Source organism: Notamacropus eugenii, chromosome 1 (assembly GCF_028372415.1).
Source record: "Notamacropus eugenii isolate mMacEug1 chromosome 1, mMacEug1.pri_v2, whole genome shotgun sequence".
NCBI lineage: Eukaryota > Metazoa > Chordata > Mammalia > Diprotodontia > Macropodidae > Notamacropus > Notamacropus eugenii.
The window spans coordinates 552258769-552274992 of NC_092872.1; the positions used below are offsets into that span (position 1 = coordinate 552258769).

General features: G+C 39.1%; 2 pseudogenes; both read left to right on the top strand.

Annotated features, from left to right (window-relative positions):
- The first annotated feature begins 671 nt into the window (after positions 1–671).
- On the top strand, positions 672–15053 carry LOC140518902 (zyxin pseudogene; annotated as a pseudogene).
- LOC140527587 (isopentenyl-diphosphate Delta-isomerase 1-like) lies at positions 15029–15751 on the top strand (annotated as a pseudogene).
- Positions 15752–16224: the final 473 nt, after the last annotated feature.

Consider the following 16224-nt stretch of genomic DNA (forward strand, 5'->3'; position numbering starts at 1 on the left):
CTGCTAGGAAAACCCCAAATGGGGTCATGAAGTCAGACACAGTTGAAAAATGATTGAACAACCATCATGGAGTTCATCATGTGCTCCCACCCTTTTTGGTGGGTTACATACTCTGGCCATTTAATAAAGGTTCATCCTTGTGTGTTCTTGTGACTAAAAGTAGTGTCAGAGATGGTTTTTTGTTGTTTTTTGTTTTTGTTTTTTAATCAAAGATAACCTCTCTTCTCATAACACTATAAAAATGATAGAAAATCCATTTCTCCTTTTCTTTGAGGCTTCTGCTTGATTTGGAACACAAGTTTTCCTTGGACTTTTCTTCAATTAGATGGGGAGAGACTTCTCATAGGCCAGTAAATTGTAGGGTTTACTTAGTTGCCATTACAGACATGGTGATTCTTTGGCTATCTGCAGTGTCTGGACAACATACATAAGCTATTTGAAAATCATAATGAACCATCAGCCCAACTACATGTGAGCTATGTGCATGCTTCATTCATTTTTGATACCTCTCACCTGAGGCCTATCTCTTCAGAATGGTCATTCCCATAGCATTTTAAGACAAAGGAATAAGCACAAAGTCATTCATTAAAAGGAGCATCTAGAAAAAAATAATTTCCCCATATTTTAGAAAAGCTTGTTCTATTTAGACTCTACATGGAATACCCTTCTCGATGGCCACAGACTGTTTTGGTGAGTATACATATCTTCCTCTTTTGTGCTTTGCTTGATACTAATAATCAGATGATCACTGAACAAAATTGTCTTTGGTGTAGTATCAATCAAGAAATGTTGTGTGATATTATATTATATATAGAAGATGCCTCGTTAAAGGAGAGATTTTGATACTTTGTTTTATTCTCCAAATATAGGCCCATTGCTTTTGCCTCTAAGAGCTCAGTTAAGAGCCATATCCTAGTGGATGAACCTGCCCAAGTACTCACAAAAACAAACCTTTGCTTGGGGTGACACTATTCTGATTGTTTTCTTGGATTGGTTTTCAAGATTTGAAAGATTGTAAAACAATGGAAAATATTAACAACAATATCTTTATTAAAAGAGAAAAGAGGAAACAAAGTTAATTGAGGGCAACTATCAAACAACATGCCTGTATTCTTAACTCTATAAAATATTTAGAAAAATTGTCTATGTACATAAAGTACTGTTGATAAAAATATTTTAAAAAAAATACTGGAAATTCAGAGATGATGTTAACTGTCATACAATGACCTGAGAAGTGGAGAGAAGAAAAGTCTACCCCACCACCTGCGATGTTTAGTGTCTGTTAGTTGAACACATACACACACACACACACACACACACACACACACACACGTACACACAGAAAATGTTTGACTAGATAAAGTCCTAAACATTAGTTTTAAGAAGATTTGTTTCAATTGTATTAAACAAACAAAAAAGAACAATGTAAATGCTTTATTTATGTCTGTTATTATGAACCCAATTTCTAGAAACTGAGAAATTGCTAGGAAATAGATAAAGGATTGAAGACTGCATGCAGATAAGGAAAAGATGAGCCCCACATCCATATCTTCTTCATCAGCTTAAAGCAAAATCTGAGATAACTTTCCAGCTGAAGACAACCCAACCAGAGACTAAAGAATCACAGGAAGGGAAGAAGATAAACATCAACGAGAAGGGAAATCAAAGAATTAGAAAATCAACAAATGTTAGAACTACTAAAGGATTTTACCAAAGGAGAAACTGAGACAACTAGATGTGAAGATTTAGCCAAGGTCACCTATTGACTAAGGCAAAATCAATACCAATTAGTAACATAATACAGTGGAAATGATGTGAAATTTGAAACAGAGGACATTGGTTCAAATTCCTGCTCATGTTACCTAAGTTATTCATCATTTAATTGCTGTGCATCTCAGTTTCTTCATCTACATATAAAGAAGTTTGTCTAGCTGGGCACTAATGTCTTTTTCAACTTGAAATCTCTCACCCTATTATGCAAAAACATATATACTAATTTACACACCATTAATTTATTCAAATATATTTTCATCCAAATAATCTATAGTACTCGGATAATTAAACTTGAAAAAAGAAACTAAAACCATCAAAAGTCATTTTAAAAACAGTCAACATCTCCTGTTTTACACAAAATAGGAAGTTAATGGTTGTATATACTTACCTATCAAAACTGCAGATGTCCCAAAGTGCAGAGGAGAGAAGCATGGAACAAAGGTTCTGGCCAAAGCAATTACTTGAATCTGAGATGAGCAGTGAGAACTGTCACCAAGAATATTTGTAGCCAGAAAAGGAAGTGGGGTAGTGATAGAGTGAGAATAAGGAAGAACAGGTGGACAGCCTGGACTATAACAGTTAAACTTTTATCCATGACACATAAAAAGAAACAGAGAAAGATCTCCAATGAGTTGGGGCATGTTACCTTGAGGATTTACAGAAGGGCACAGCCATGAATTGCTTAAGATGAGAGAGTAAAGAGCAATCATGATCTGCACTGGTGGAAGGAATTCCTACTTCCACTGATGGGAAAATGGATCTATTGTATTATCTAAAGATATGTTTCTATCCTAAATCCCAGAAAGTGGAGTCTGTATTTCATATTTGAGGTCACTAATGAAAACACTGAGCGTTACACATATGGAGGCATTAGACTGGCATTTGAGCTTATCAATCATATTGGAAAGCTTGGGAAGGAATAATTGACTACCCTTTTAGGAACAAAGGGAAAATCTTTAGGAAAACAGGTGTAAGCAAATTTGGGGAGCATGATTTAAAAATAGTACTTAAACCCCCGTGAAAATGTATCCCTGAAGGCAAGTGATACAAAGATAGACAGACTTTTTAGCTAAAAAAATCTGTAAAATATCAACTTCATGTTCCGACAGGCACTGACAGATCTAATAATCAGACAATATCAACCGTCTGTTAAATCTCTCCACTCTGACACCCTCAGATGCTACTGAGAGAAGAATTTTTTACTTAGCTTATATAAAATGCACCCTCTCCCCAAAAGTTTTTCAGGAGGTAACAGAAATATTCAAAGACTTTTTTTTCAGTAGGGAAAGGTTGCCAAATCAGGTAAAACTGCCATTAAGTACATCTATGTCTTATTTCAGCACATAAAGCAAAACCAATCTCAGACATCATGTAATAAGACAAGCTTTGGATGTTGAGAGGTTATTTAGACCATAGACTCTCCTGGATTACCTATTAACTACACCAGCAGTTGCCATTTTCTGAAAATGTTTGGAATAGGAAATCTTGTTTCTGGGTGTCATTATGGACCACAGGATCATAGAACTGGAATAGAGCAAACTTTCAGTACCCCTCTACATATATCTCTAAAAGTCTGTATTGTAGATGAATTGCTGAACACATCGATGAAAGCAGTTTCTCTGTGGGTCAAGGGAGGAAGGATAGGAGAGAAAGGTATAAAAGAAATCTCCAAAAATATATTGTAGTCAAATTTTAAAAGGCCTAGAATTTTTTTTTTAAATGTGTATACTTTTTGAAGGTAGATAATGAGGAACAACTTAGCTTTATTTTGCTTTAATATTTTAGTAATAGCAGTAGACATAATCAGAATAGTACTGACAAGTAGATGACTGGTATATTATAAAAGGAATCATTTTCTGTTATAAGCTGGACACAATGGCCTCTCAAATCCCTTGCAATCCCTGAAATTTTGTGGTTATATGATATGATGAGAGATGTATTGGGAAGATTATTTTGGATTAGAATGAAAACTGAAGATAAGACCAGTTAGGAATCTTTTCTTACTACCATGTTAAGAAGCAATGAAGACTTAACCAAAGGTATTGCTAACGGAAGTGGAATTGAGTAAATAGAAACAAATCTTGCCAGAGAAGAATTGATCGGACTCACCAACTAATTAAGGATTGAGGGAGAATGAAGATTCAGATGACTTGGTGTTTTTAGGATTTCATCAAGTTAAACCTTCATGTTTTAGGCCCTCACCTTGACGTGACTCATGGACAAGTTTGTATTAGCATCTGGATCTCCTGACTCCAAATTTAGTGGGGTGGTTTTTCTACCACTTCTTTATAGACTGTCTTAGACATATTAGCTAAATAGAAGTCCTGGAGGAACGTGATGAAATATGGGGCACACACTGTACATGAATTTATGGCTATGTGTTCTTGTCGATTGAAAAAAATCAATGTTTAAAAACATCTGTCAAATGACTACTGTGTTGTAGGTCTTTCATATTAGATGCTAGGGGTATGAAGCTAGATTTAATATAAGCCTTACCCTCAAATAGGTCACAACATAATATAAGGAAGAAGAAATATGCAAATAATTAAGAAAGAGGTAATGAAGAGCTGACCTCAGAATCAGGAAGGTCTGTTTTCAAGTTATGCTTCTGACAAATACTGTCTATGTAATTCTGATTATGGCATCTAGCCTCTCTCTATTTCTAAAATGGTAATGATGATGATGATGATGATGATGATGATGATGATATGATAGCAGTAATAATGGTGATAAATAATTCTAAAAAATATGAATGACTGAATAATATGTATTTGTTTAAAGTGATAAAGGTAAATCAGGATGAAATCACTATAACTTCAAATTTAAGAAAACTTATACTTAAGAAACCTGGAATTTTGTTCATTTCAATTTCTCAAGTGAAATGATACAAACTGCAACAAATCATTGTAGGATACCAAAATGTAACACCTATTAAATGGCAAACAGGGTAATGCCTTATTTCTAGAATTATGAATGAAAACTTCACTGTACTCCATGAATTAACTGATGATAAATATCTATAATTCAAATGTAGACTTCAAAATATCCTCAAAAATTCAACAACTAAGCCATACTGATAATGGATTATAATTGTTATCCATAATCACTGGGAAATAATACTGATCCATAAGACATGTAAGGACAATATTTTAAATAGATGCCAACTTACCAAATGTTCATAATTTTCAAGCTGTGTGGAATGAAAAGTTGCTAAAATATAAAGAAATCAAGTTCGTATGGGAACAGGATAAGGTATATATCAACCTTATTGTCCTGTAGACTCCTGAAGTTGTCCAAAGATACTTTCAATGAGTCTACAGATGGTTAACTAGTGTATTATACTTTTATTCAGCTCCAAAAGCAGTTATTTTTTCTATCTATGTAAGAAGCCATAGAATATTAAGTATAGAAAAAAAATTCCAGAAGTGACTTGTTGCAGAAGTGTTTCTAATTGAACCACATAGAACAAGCAAAGAATGAGACAATAATAATACCTATGCTAATTACCAAAATCTCAACTTACTATCTATGTCACAATGTGGAGGACTGTGGAAGGGGAGAGCAACATAAAAGTCAGGAAATTCCAATTGAGAAGATGTACAGTGGAGATGCTGTGTGTCATGAGATAACTATGAAGTCCTATTAGGAACTCTGGAGTTTTAGCCAATTGGACTGTGATGATAACCAGTGACTGGGTTAACACTCAGCTATGATATAATTCCCATGAATTTAGGAAGGAGATGCAGTGTTACAGAGTTACATGCTATGCCTGCTTAAAATTGTAATGATAATCTGATTGACAGGGAAGACAGTAGAGAAAATGGAGTCCTTTTGGGTTTAAGTACCCCAAGAAGGTAAGATATTCTGTAACAAATCGGAAATATCACTGTAACGCCTGTTGAAAATGCTTCCATCTGACACTGACAAGAAAATCAAGTAAATAATGAGTGAGCATTGATTGGAATGAAGAAGAAATGAAAGATATTTTTTTATTATGTGCCAATATAACATGGTAACAAAATTGAGAGCAGATTTTATCAGTTATAGGAAATGATTTCATGTTATTTTTGCCAATTATATCTTCAGATACAAGTTATACTGCACAATAATGAAGACCAATGCAAGGCAATCATACAAAATAAGATTATTCTGAAACCAGAATCAAATGAAGCAATAGCATAAATTAAATAGTTGAAAAAGGAATTGAATAACTACTTAAATCTGAAAAAGGAAAAACTGAAGAATAGGAAAGCATTGAAAAATTTATATAACACAAAACCAGAAATTCTAACTATTACTAAAAGATATAGTAAAAATAATTTTTCATGTCTTGAATCAACCAAATTTATTAATCATAAATATCAGATACTATACTAGGATCTAGGAGAACAAGTGCAAAAGAACTAAATAATCTGTATTTCTAAGGAGTGTACATAATAATTAAGATGACAATATATACATATAAATATATGCATCATAAATATAAGGTTAATAAATGCAAATATAGGTAGAGTGGTTAAACATGAAGAAATCTAGGAGGATCATGGAAAGTTTCCTGTAGAAGATATTGCCTGATCTGTGACTTTCTTTTAATGAATTATGTTAATATACTTTGTTTTTACCTAGTCTAAAATTTCCCCCTTATATGTCCCTTTCCCCCCTCCCAGAGACCTATCTCACACAACAAAGTTTTATTAAAAATAATTGTAAGAAAGGAAAAAGAGGGAAAAAATCAGAAAAATGTCTTATGCAATTAAAACTATATGACTATATAATATGAATTTTTCCATATATAGACTTCCCTCTATATGTCTTCTTTGGGGTCATGTTTATTCTCTATAATTTTGCAATATTCAATTTCTATTTTTTGGTCTTTCCATGTATATTATTATAGTTATTGTGTGTATTATTTTCTTCGGTCTATTTATAAGTTGCACCAATTCAAGGAAGCTTTTTTTCAGTATTCTCTGAAATCATTATATTCATTGTTTGTTATAGCACAGTGGCATTACAGTATATTCATATAGCATGATTTGTCCAGTCTTTGTCCACATGATACACATCTACTTTGTTTGTAGTTATTTGCTGCCAGAATAAAGTAATGCTATAAATATTTTAGTGTATTTAGGGCCTTTCTTCTTATCAATGGCTTCCTTCAGGTATAAACCCAGTAAGGAATCTCTATTCACAGGGCATGAACAATTTAATCATAGTTTTAGAATTCAAAGTTGCTTTACTATATGGTTGTACTAATTAATATTCACTTTATCTTGAAGGAAAAGAGGAACTCTATAAGGCACAGATAAGGAAAAAGTTCCTTCTAGCCATATGGGATAGACAATGAGAAGGATTGGAAATGGACGATGGAGTATTATAAATAACAGGAAGAAGACCAGTTTGACTTTATTGCAGAGTGTGGAAGGAGAAGCACTACTAAGCAAAGTGAGTCTAGTGAGATAGATCATGGTCAGTTCGTATAAAGAACTTAAAGCTACGTAGTTAATTAAAAAAAAAAAACTGAGTAGTTTATATTTTATGTCCAAAGCAATAGGAAGACACTAGAGTTTGTTGATTAGGAGAATCCCATTGTTAGATCATTACTTATGGAAAATTATTTTGGCAGCAGTGAATGAGATAAACAGCAATTGGTGAAGTTTGAGTCAGGTAGACTAATTAGGAGACTCCTGCAGTGAGATAGGTTATAAGTGATGAGAACCTGAACGAAATTTCTGTATGAGTTGTGAGAAGAGAACATAAGAGAAACAACTTATGAATGTAAAAATGGTAAGATTCTTCAACTGATTGAATATGTGTGATTGGGGACAGAAAGAAGAGTACTGAATCATGCTAAGATTACAGGCTTGAGACATTGGAGGAATGGTGGTTCCTTTGACAGAAATAAGGAAGTAAAGAAGAGATTTTTTTTTATTAGGAAAGATAATGAGTTCAATTTTACTTATGTTGAATTTAACATGTCTCCAGGAAATCCAATTCATATTGTCCAATTGGCAATTGGTGATCTGGGATTAAAGTTCAGGAAAGAAACTGGAGTTGCATGTATAAATATAGAAGTCATCTGCGTAGAAATGACAGGGAAATCTATGGGAGTGATGAAATTATCAAGAGAAATAGAATAAAGGAAGAAGAAAAGAGCAAAGAAGAGGAAAATAAATTTGAACAACACATTATGTAAACAAAAGTACGTGAGATTTTTATATCTCTCTATACATATCTATATCTATGTTCTTGTTTTTTATTGTTCACCCTTCATTTTGGGAGAGGACCAGTGACATCATGATGCTAGGGTAAGACAGTGGATAATGAATGATGTCTTGACTTCCAGGTAAATAGGATTTAAGTGAGGTAGAGCTATGCGTTCATCAGCCTCACTCTCTCTTGCAGATTCATAGAAGTCCAATGACAAGACAAAAGTTAAGGTTGACTAGTTTTGGCTAAATACAGTAATACAAGACACAGTGAATGACCATTGCATCTTTGATGTCTAACCAAGCTCTAAGTACCCTACAGAACCTGCTTCAGTTGCCTTCATTGCCACTGGAACAAATTGTTCTCATCTACTCAAGTCTTCACATTATTGGGTTATACATCCTCTGTAACTCACTATTGGATTTGAAGCTTGTTATTTACCCACCTGCCAGATGGTCTTACTGGGGTTCAGTAAGTGCATACTATAGCTATACTTAATATTGAATATTTTCAATATTCTTGACACTTTTAATTTATAATTGAAAGCAAAAGCCAGACATAGCAGGACTTGACATGTCACTAATAACTATTCAGTTAGACTAGCTAAGTAGTTGAACAAAGCTGTACCTAATTCCAAATGGTGCCACATGAATGCCTACCTCTCATCCTTCATCTCTATCTCTGTCTTAGCTCTCTACTTTATATGTACTACAAAAGAAATTTGCCCCAACCATGGCCCCAAAATGGACCCTTTCCATGCAGAGATGCAGAGATCTCTCCAGAGCCTGGGGCCCATAGGGTTGAAATGGACAAGGTGGTCGTATCTTCCCCCATCACTAGAAAATTTCTCCCTCTTACCAGCTCTGTTGCTATGTGAGGATAAAGGAGATACTTCTCTGTGAGGAACCTTTCTACCACCTTCTCCCTAATTTGAGGAACCAGTCCCCCCTCTTCTAGAAGAAGAGACATTCTCTTCCCTCCACCTCCTCTGGAAGAAGTGGGAATTGGATCCTCAGCACCAACACATCAGCCCAGAAGAAAAGTGAGCAGCATTGACCTGGATATAGAATCTGTCCTACTTGTATGCGATGGCCCAGAATGATCCCTGAGCCCAAGATTTCATCTTGATCTGTGTCCCTCCCAGATATCCCTCAATTCCCTCTTGTAAGAGTAAGCACCCCAACATACATGGTAGAGGGGGCTGCTATCACAGGTTCTGAGTTCTGTATTCATAAAAGGAAAGACAACTTTTGAGGGATTAGCTTTAATCAAGCACATGTATCATTTCTTTAATCAAGCACATATATCATTCACCTAGTTCAGGGGAGTCACCCGAACTTCAAAGAAAATATAGAGAAATTAAAGATCAACAGACATGGCTTCCTCTGCCCGAATTCAACAGACAGTTGAACCCCAACTGTCTGACCATAGTTACCAGAGAGGGAAACACGGACATCTGGGTTTTCAAAGCTGGGGGACTCCTTAAAGCGGCTTCCCAGAGTCCTCATCTGGCCAAACAAACACTTCCAGTCAGTAAGCCCTCAAATAAAATTGCACCTTCAAGTCTTCATACACTTTAGAGCCAGAGTGCATCACATCCCTTGAGAAACAGTGCCTCATTAACAAAAGCCATGGACTTCCTACAAATCTTCCCAGGCCTGATAATGGGTGGGAAAGATTCTCCTTAGTCACATTCAAAAAGAGGCATTATTCTTCTTGATTACACTAAAACAAAAATAGCTAAAGATCTTTTTGTACTTGCCTTTACACCTCCTAAGCTAAGTCTCGTACTTGCAGTTTCCAGTATAGTACCTTTTCCTCCTTCATTGGCTTCTACTGGTCCTCCTCATTCCCACTCTGTATTTGTGGCTGAAACCTCAGCCACACAGCCTTTTGATCCACACTTCCAGCTCCAGTGGCTTCACTCTCATCTAAATCTCCATCTGTAGTTATACCCCCATGCCAAACCTAGAGGCCTGTATTGGGCTACCCGAGTCTTCCTTACCTCACCTCCCGAGGTCTTCGGCTGGCCACGCCGGATGCACATATGAGAGAAAGGACGTTCCAGAGTCAAACAGGGGTTGAGCTTTATTACAGGGTTTCGGTTACAAGTGCAGGGGCTCTTCTTTCTTAGGACGAAGAGGGGGAGATTTCCTAAGAAGGCTAAGCTTAAGGGAATGGAAGTAGAAGTACAAGCGGGGAGAGAGGGGGAGGGGAGAGAGGAAAGAAAAGAAGCGGAGCCCTACTTTTCTCTTTGGCTCCACACGTGCTAAGAGCTTTCTGGCTTCCTCAATCCTACTTAATCTTCAGCCACACAGTTTGCATCTCAATACCATGCTGTTAGGTAACTAGGTGTGCTCCAATCCGGGACGACCTCGAGGGCAGGGAGACTCCACCCATCAGGTATCTCCGGGGGAGAGGCAGAAATACCCGAGCTAGCCGAGCTAGCTCGGTCTGACCTTCTCGAACCCCCGCTGTTCATGGAGGGCCTCGTAAGACTCTAAGATTTAGAAGTCCCACTTTTACCTGCCCGAGACTGTCCACACGGAATTGAGCTTCCAGTCCCAACATATCCCCTTCTTTGTTATGCGCGGAGCGCACCTGGCTCTAGAGCAAACAGTGGCTGGAGGCTGAGTGGATTAGGAAGGCCTTTAGCATATGAGTACCTTACAACAAGACTTCATTCACACAGAAATCTGCAGCTAGCACAACTGACAAAGGGAGGCATCAAATAAAACAAAGATGAAACTAAATGGCTGAGTTACAACAGGGGAAGTGCAATCAACTAAAATCCCAAAGCATATTTTAAGAGAAGCAGCTGGTGTAGGCGCCTTACACGTCACCACTCCCTTAATCTTGCAAATGGATCTATACAGGTGGAAAATTGGTCACCTCCTCCCCACCCAAGTGTCCTGGGTTTGTGATATCAAAGTCCTCATTCAGCTGGCGAAAAAAGGATGCCTAGATGGGAAGCTGTCAGCAGCAGTGTCTGCGGTTGTGATGAGGGCTGCTTCCTCTCTGGGCAGCAAGGTTAAAGCTGTCAGCAGCAGGCTCAGGTGGTGTATGATCCTTCTCCGGGGTCTCTGCCTCCTGCGTCTCCGTCGTCTCCGACCTCGGTTCCCACCTACGGATCCTTCTAATGGGAATCCACGCATCACCTTTTCCTGTGGAGACACAAACATACCCTCGACCCCCTATTAGTATCTTAAAATGTCTCATAGCTGGAGTAGTATGTGCGCTCCTTGAGACAGCTGTATCAGGCTCTGATTGTATTAGGCCTCTTGATCTTAGCTCTGATTGTATTAGGCGACCTTTTCCCCTTCTTTGTTTAGCGAGGATCGCCTTTAAGGTAAAGATGATAAGAATGCATAGTGGCTCTTTACTTAGGTATAGCTGCTGCCAGGTGCTTACAAATGCTTCATTAACATCTGTAAGGAACCTGACTTTCCCAGAATTTTTTCTTTTTAACAAACACAGGAGCATTCCAGGGTGCTAATTGCTCCTTAACCAATAGTTGTAGTGCCTGGAGTTTTTCTGAAGTCAAGGCCCAAATCGGGGTGTCTGACTTCCAATTCAAGGGTGGGGACTCCAGTGCAACTGCAATGGCCCTTACTAAAAATTTGATAGCTTCATCCCGAGGCGGCTCATAATGTCCCTGCCCCAGATGTTAAAACTAAGTCCTGGAATCACCAACGGCCATACGGTCCTTTGGCGATCCTCTGCCTCCCACTTTACTGGGTGCATTGTCTCTAAGGTATTTTGGCACCCTCCTATTCCCCACACTGGTCTCTGGCTTTCTTTGAGCTTCCAGTGCCTTAAGGGAAGGGCAATAGCTATGGGAAGCTGATCCTGGCCCCTCCCTGTACTTATTTCTTTCTGCCCAGGGGTAAGGCAGGCTCTGGCTAAGCTCTTCCAGTCATTAGGAGTCAGAATGAACTGACCGCTGAGAGTTTCAAGCATGGCTATAACAAAGGGTGAATTAGGGCCATGCTTGGTACAAGCCTCTTTAAGAGTCGCCACTCTCTTCCACTCTATAGGTATGTGGCTCCTCCGAACCCCACCGGGGACACTGGGGTCCGCTATTTCTAACACAGGAAATGTCCCTACATCTTCTCCATTCTCTATAGCCTTTCTTATTCCTTTTTCCAAACTGGACTGTGGCCCTGAACTGTCTGACCAATGGAGCAGGTTATAAGGAGGCGCGGAGGGAAGGCACGGCGTATTCTCCCCTGCCTCGCCTTTTCCATCTGCTAGATGGAGCTCCGGGTCTATTTTTTCTTTACGCTCCTTAACTTTCCGCTGAACTTTCTGCTTGCCTGGGTCCTCCGTCCCTCCCGTGTTCTCCCCTCCCCTCTCTCCGCTTCCACTCTTATTCCAATCCCGCCCTGGCCTCTCCGGCCCTTCCTTACAAAATTCTCGGAGGTCGTTTAACTCTATTGTGACCCCCGCCTCCCTGCATTCCCTGTGAAGTTTCTCAGCCCAGACCTCCTGTTCCTCTGGCTTTATTACTGGCAATTGATTCCTCATCCCTGCCCTTTTCCCAGGGGTTTGGGAAGCTTCTCTCCCCTTTCTCTCCTTCCGAATCTAGGATTCGGGACTCGCTTCTTTCACAGCCCCTTCCGGGTGTACCCCAAAAGCACCCAGGATTATCTACGCTCCCAATCCCTGTTGGGACGCCAACTGGCAAGCCTAGAGGCCTGTATTGGGCTACCCGAGTCTTCCTTACCTCACCTCCCGAGGTCTTCGGCTGGCCACGCCGGATGCACATATGAGAGAAAGGACGTTCCAGAGTCAAACAGGGGTTGAGCTTTATTACAGGGTTTCGGTTACAAGTGCAGGGGCTCTTCTTTCTTAGGACGAAGAGGGGGAGATTTCCTAAGAAGGCTAAGCTTAAGGGAATGGAAGTAGAAGTACAAGCGGGGAGAGAGGGGGAGGGGAGAGAGGAAAGAAAAGAAGCGGAGCCCTACTTTTCTCTTTGGCTCCACACGTGCTAAGAGCTTTCTGGCTTCCTCAATCCTACTTAATCTTCAGCCACACAGTTTGCATCTCAATACCATGCTGTTAGGTAACTAGGTGTGCTCCAATCCGGGACGACCTCGAGGGCAGGGAGACTCCACCCATCAGGTATCTCCGGGGGAGAGGCAGAAATACCCGAGCTAGCCGAGCTAGCTCGGTCTGACCTTCTCGAACCCCCGCTGTTCATGGAGGGCCTCGTAAGACTCTAAGATTTAGAAGTCCCACTTTTACCTGCCCGAGACTGTCCACACGGAATTGAGCTTCCAGTCCCAACACCCCCAGATCCATCCTTACCCTTAACCCTGGCCTCCACCCCTACCCTTAAGTTTAGACTTGTGTCCCCCAAATTCACTCCAATCACTCTGAAGTTTAGCCCTCTGGCACCTGGGTTTCCTTTCATCAGAACATTTCACACACGTACCACACTTGTGCAGGATCCTCTCAACAGATTGCCAGCTTCACCCATGCTCAACAGAAAGACTAGCATTGTGTTCAGGAGAAACAATGTCCATTCCTCCTTCCTACTCAAGACCAGGCATATCCTCCTGGATCCAGGACCTCTAACTCTTTGGGAGGTAAAAGAGTTGGGAAAGTTGATACAGCAACTAATAAAAGACATGAAGTAGCTAGCCAGTAACAAGCTTCTCATCAGTGAAAGGTGTGGTTGGTGCCACCAGGTCCTGCTACGTTCCCAGCTGACAGACTGGGCACTTGGGTCAATTCCATGTTGTATGTTACACATACCTTTAGTGTGAGTGGCAACTGCAAGGACAGCAGTTCTACAAACTTGAAGGAGCATTTTTCTGTGAACAGTGATATGAGATTAATCTAGAAAAGTATAGCATATGTGGAGGGCCTATCACTGAGCAGATGCTGAGAGCCACAGGATGGCCTTTCCATTCCCAATGCTTTTCCTGTGCCGTCTGGACTTGCCCCAGAGGGTAGCTCCTTTATCATGAACCAAGCCAACAGTGCCACACTGTCCCTGACTGTCACTGACAATATGTCCCACTTTGCTTGTTGCTGAACCCATCATGCCTGAACCTGGCCAAGATGAGATTATTCAAGTGGTAGCTCTTGACAAAAACTTCCACATAAAATATTACAGGTATAACTGAGAACTGGGGGAACTCCTGTCCATTGAGGCTGAGAGATTAGTTGTTTTTCTCTGGATAGACAAGTAATGCATCATCATAGACACACAATCTTAAGGGTGAACTTAAGGTAAGACTTAAAGGTGAACTCATTTTCATGAATCATAAAGATCTAGGATGCACTTTAGATCAAAGAAACTACTTACTTTAAGATTGTCGTCCTTCATTCAATTTAACTTCATTCCCTGTCCAAGCCATAAGAAAAGTTACTACTAGCTTAACACTAGTTCCTCTTAGGTTCTGGGGTATAGGGGTATACATATACATGTATATATGTATACATACTATATGTGTGTGTGTGTGTGTGTGTGTGTGTGTGTGTAGAAAGAAAGAGAAAGAGAGAGACAGAGAAAGAGAGAGACAGAGACAGAGACAGAGAAACTGGTTGTTATATATAATAGGCAGTCAACTCAACTCAACAAGATGGAATTGCTCCAAATCATTCTTTAGCTCAGAAGTTCTAAGTATTTTGAGTGTGTGTGTATGTGTGTGTTTGTGTGTGCATTTCCGTATGTATGTGTGTAAAGGACCCCTTTGTTACTCTGATGAAACTAATGGACTTCTTTTCTTAACATTTTTTTTTAATTCATAATTGATCAAGATGCTGCATTTGCATTAGAGGTAGGCAATTCTACGTTTTAGGGATTCTCTGTCACCAGATTGAACCAGATTGGCCCAAGGTGCCTTATGAAAATTTATCTCCTCTTGGAGAGGGCAGGGTAGGTCAGTAATTTTGATCAGGCAGACTCTCATGAAACAGCTCTTAGACTGCTCTATCAAAACCAGCAGGCTCCTCTTGCTCTGCGCTGACAGTGCTGGCTCTTGGTCCAGCAGCGTGGTCAGCGGAGCGGAGCCGCAACACCAGGCCCTCAACAGGAGTGCAGGCTTCTTGGGAAGGATTGAACAGATCACAACCATGCCTGAAATAAACACTGACAATCTTGATGAGCAGCAAGTTCAGCTCCTTGCAGAGATGTGCATTCTTATTGATGAAAGTGATAACAAGATTGGTGCAGAGACTAAAAAGAATTACCACCTGAATGAAAACATTGATAAAGAATTATTACATAGAGCTTTCAGTGTCTTCTTATTTAATAGTGAAAATAAGTTATTATTGCAGCAGAGATCAGATGCTAAAATTACTTTTCCAGGCTGTTTTACAAACACTTGTAGTAGTCATCCTCTAAGCAACCCAGTGGAACTGGAAGAAAATAACGCCATTGGAGTAAGGCAGGCAGCTCAGAGACATTTAAAGGCTGAACTAGGAATTTCCATGGAACAGGTTCCTCCGGAAGATATTTCCTATCTAACACGAATCCACTACAAGGCACAATCTGTTGGCATTTGGGGAGAACATGAAATTGATTATATCTTGTTTGTGAGGAAGAATGTAACCTTAGATCCAGATCCTAATGAGATTAAAAGCTATTGTTATGTGACCAAAAAAGAACTAGAAGAACTCCTGGAAAAAAGCAGCTAATGGTGAAATTAAGATTACACCCTGGTTCAAAATCATTGCTGAGACTTTTCTTTTTAAATAGCGGGATAACTTGAATCACTTGAATAGATTTGTTGAACATGAGAAAATTCGCAGAATGTAAAAATGTGAATCTAGAAAACTCCACGTTAAATTCATTTTAAAATTGAATTATTCTCTTTTATGAGGACCATCATAGATGATGCACTCTTTGACTATGTAGAAAGACCACTGGCTAGGTGACTGTAAATTGTATGGGTTAGGTGTATACATGGCCAAAAAGTGTATACATGTGGAAGATTTTTATTTAAAAATAATACAAAAACCACACATACCCATAGACACACTCACAATTTAGCTAGATTAAATTTAACATGTGCCTAAAAATCTATATGTGGCAAATTTATACAAATTAAGTTTTAATATGATTGGGACTGACTTTTTCAGTATCTTCTTCATTTCTTTTATGGTTCAGATAAAAGTATTTGTCTAAAGAAGGATTATGTTTACTTCTAAAATATTGATTACCTTCTTATATGCTTGGCTGTTTTGAAACATGCTGAAATAATTTCAGTGTAACTATTAAATAGGTACAGA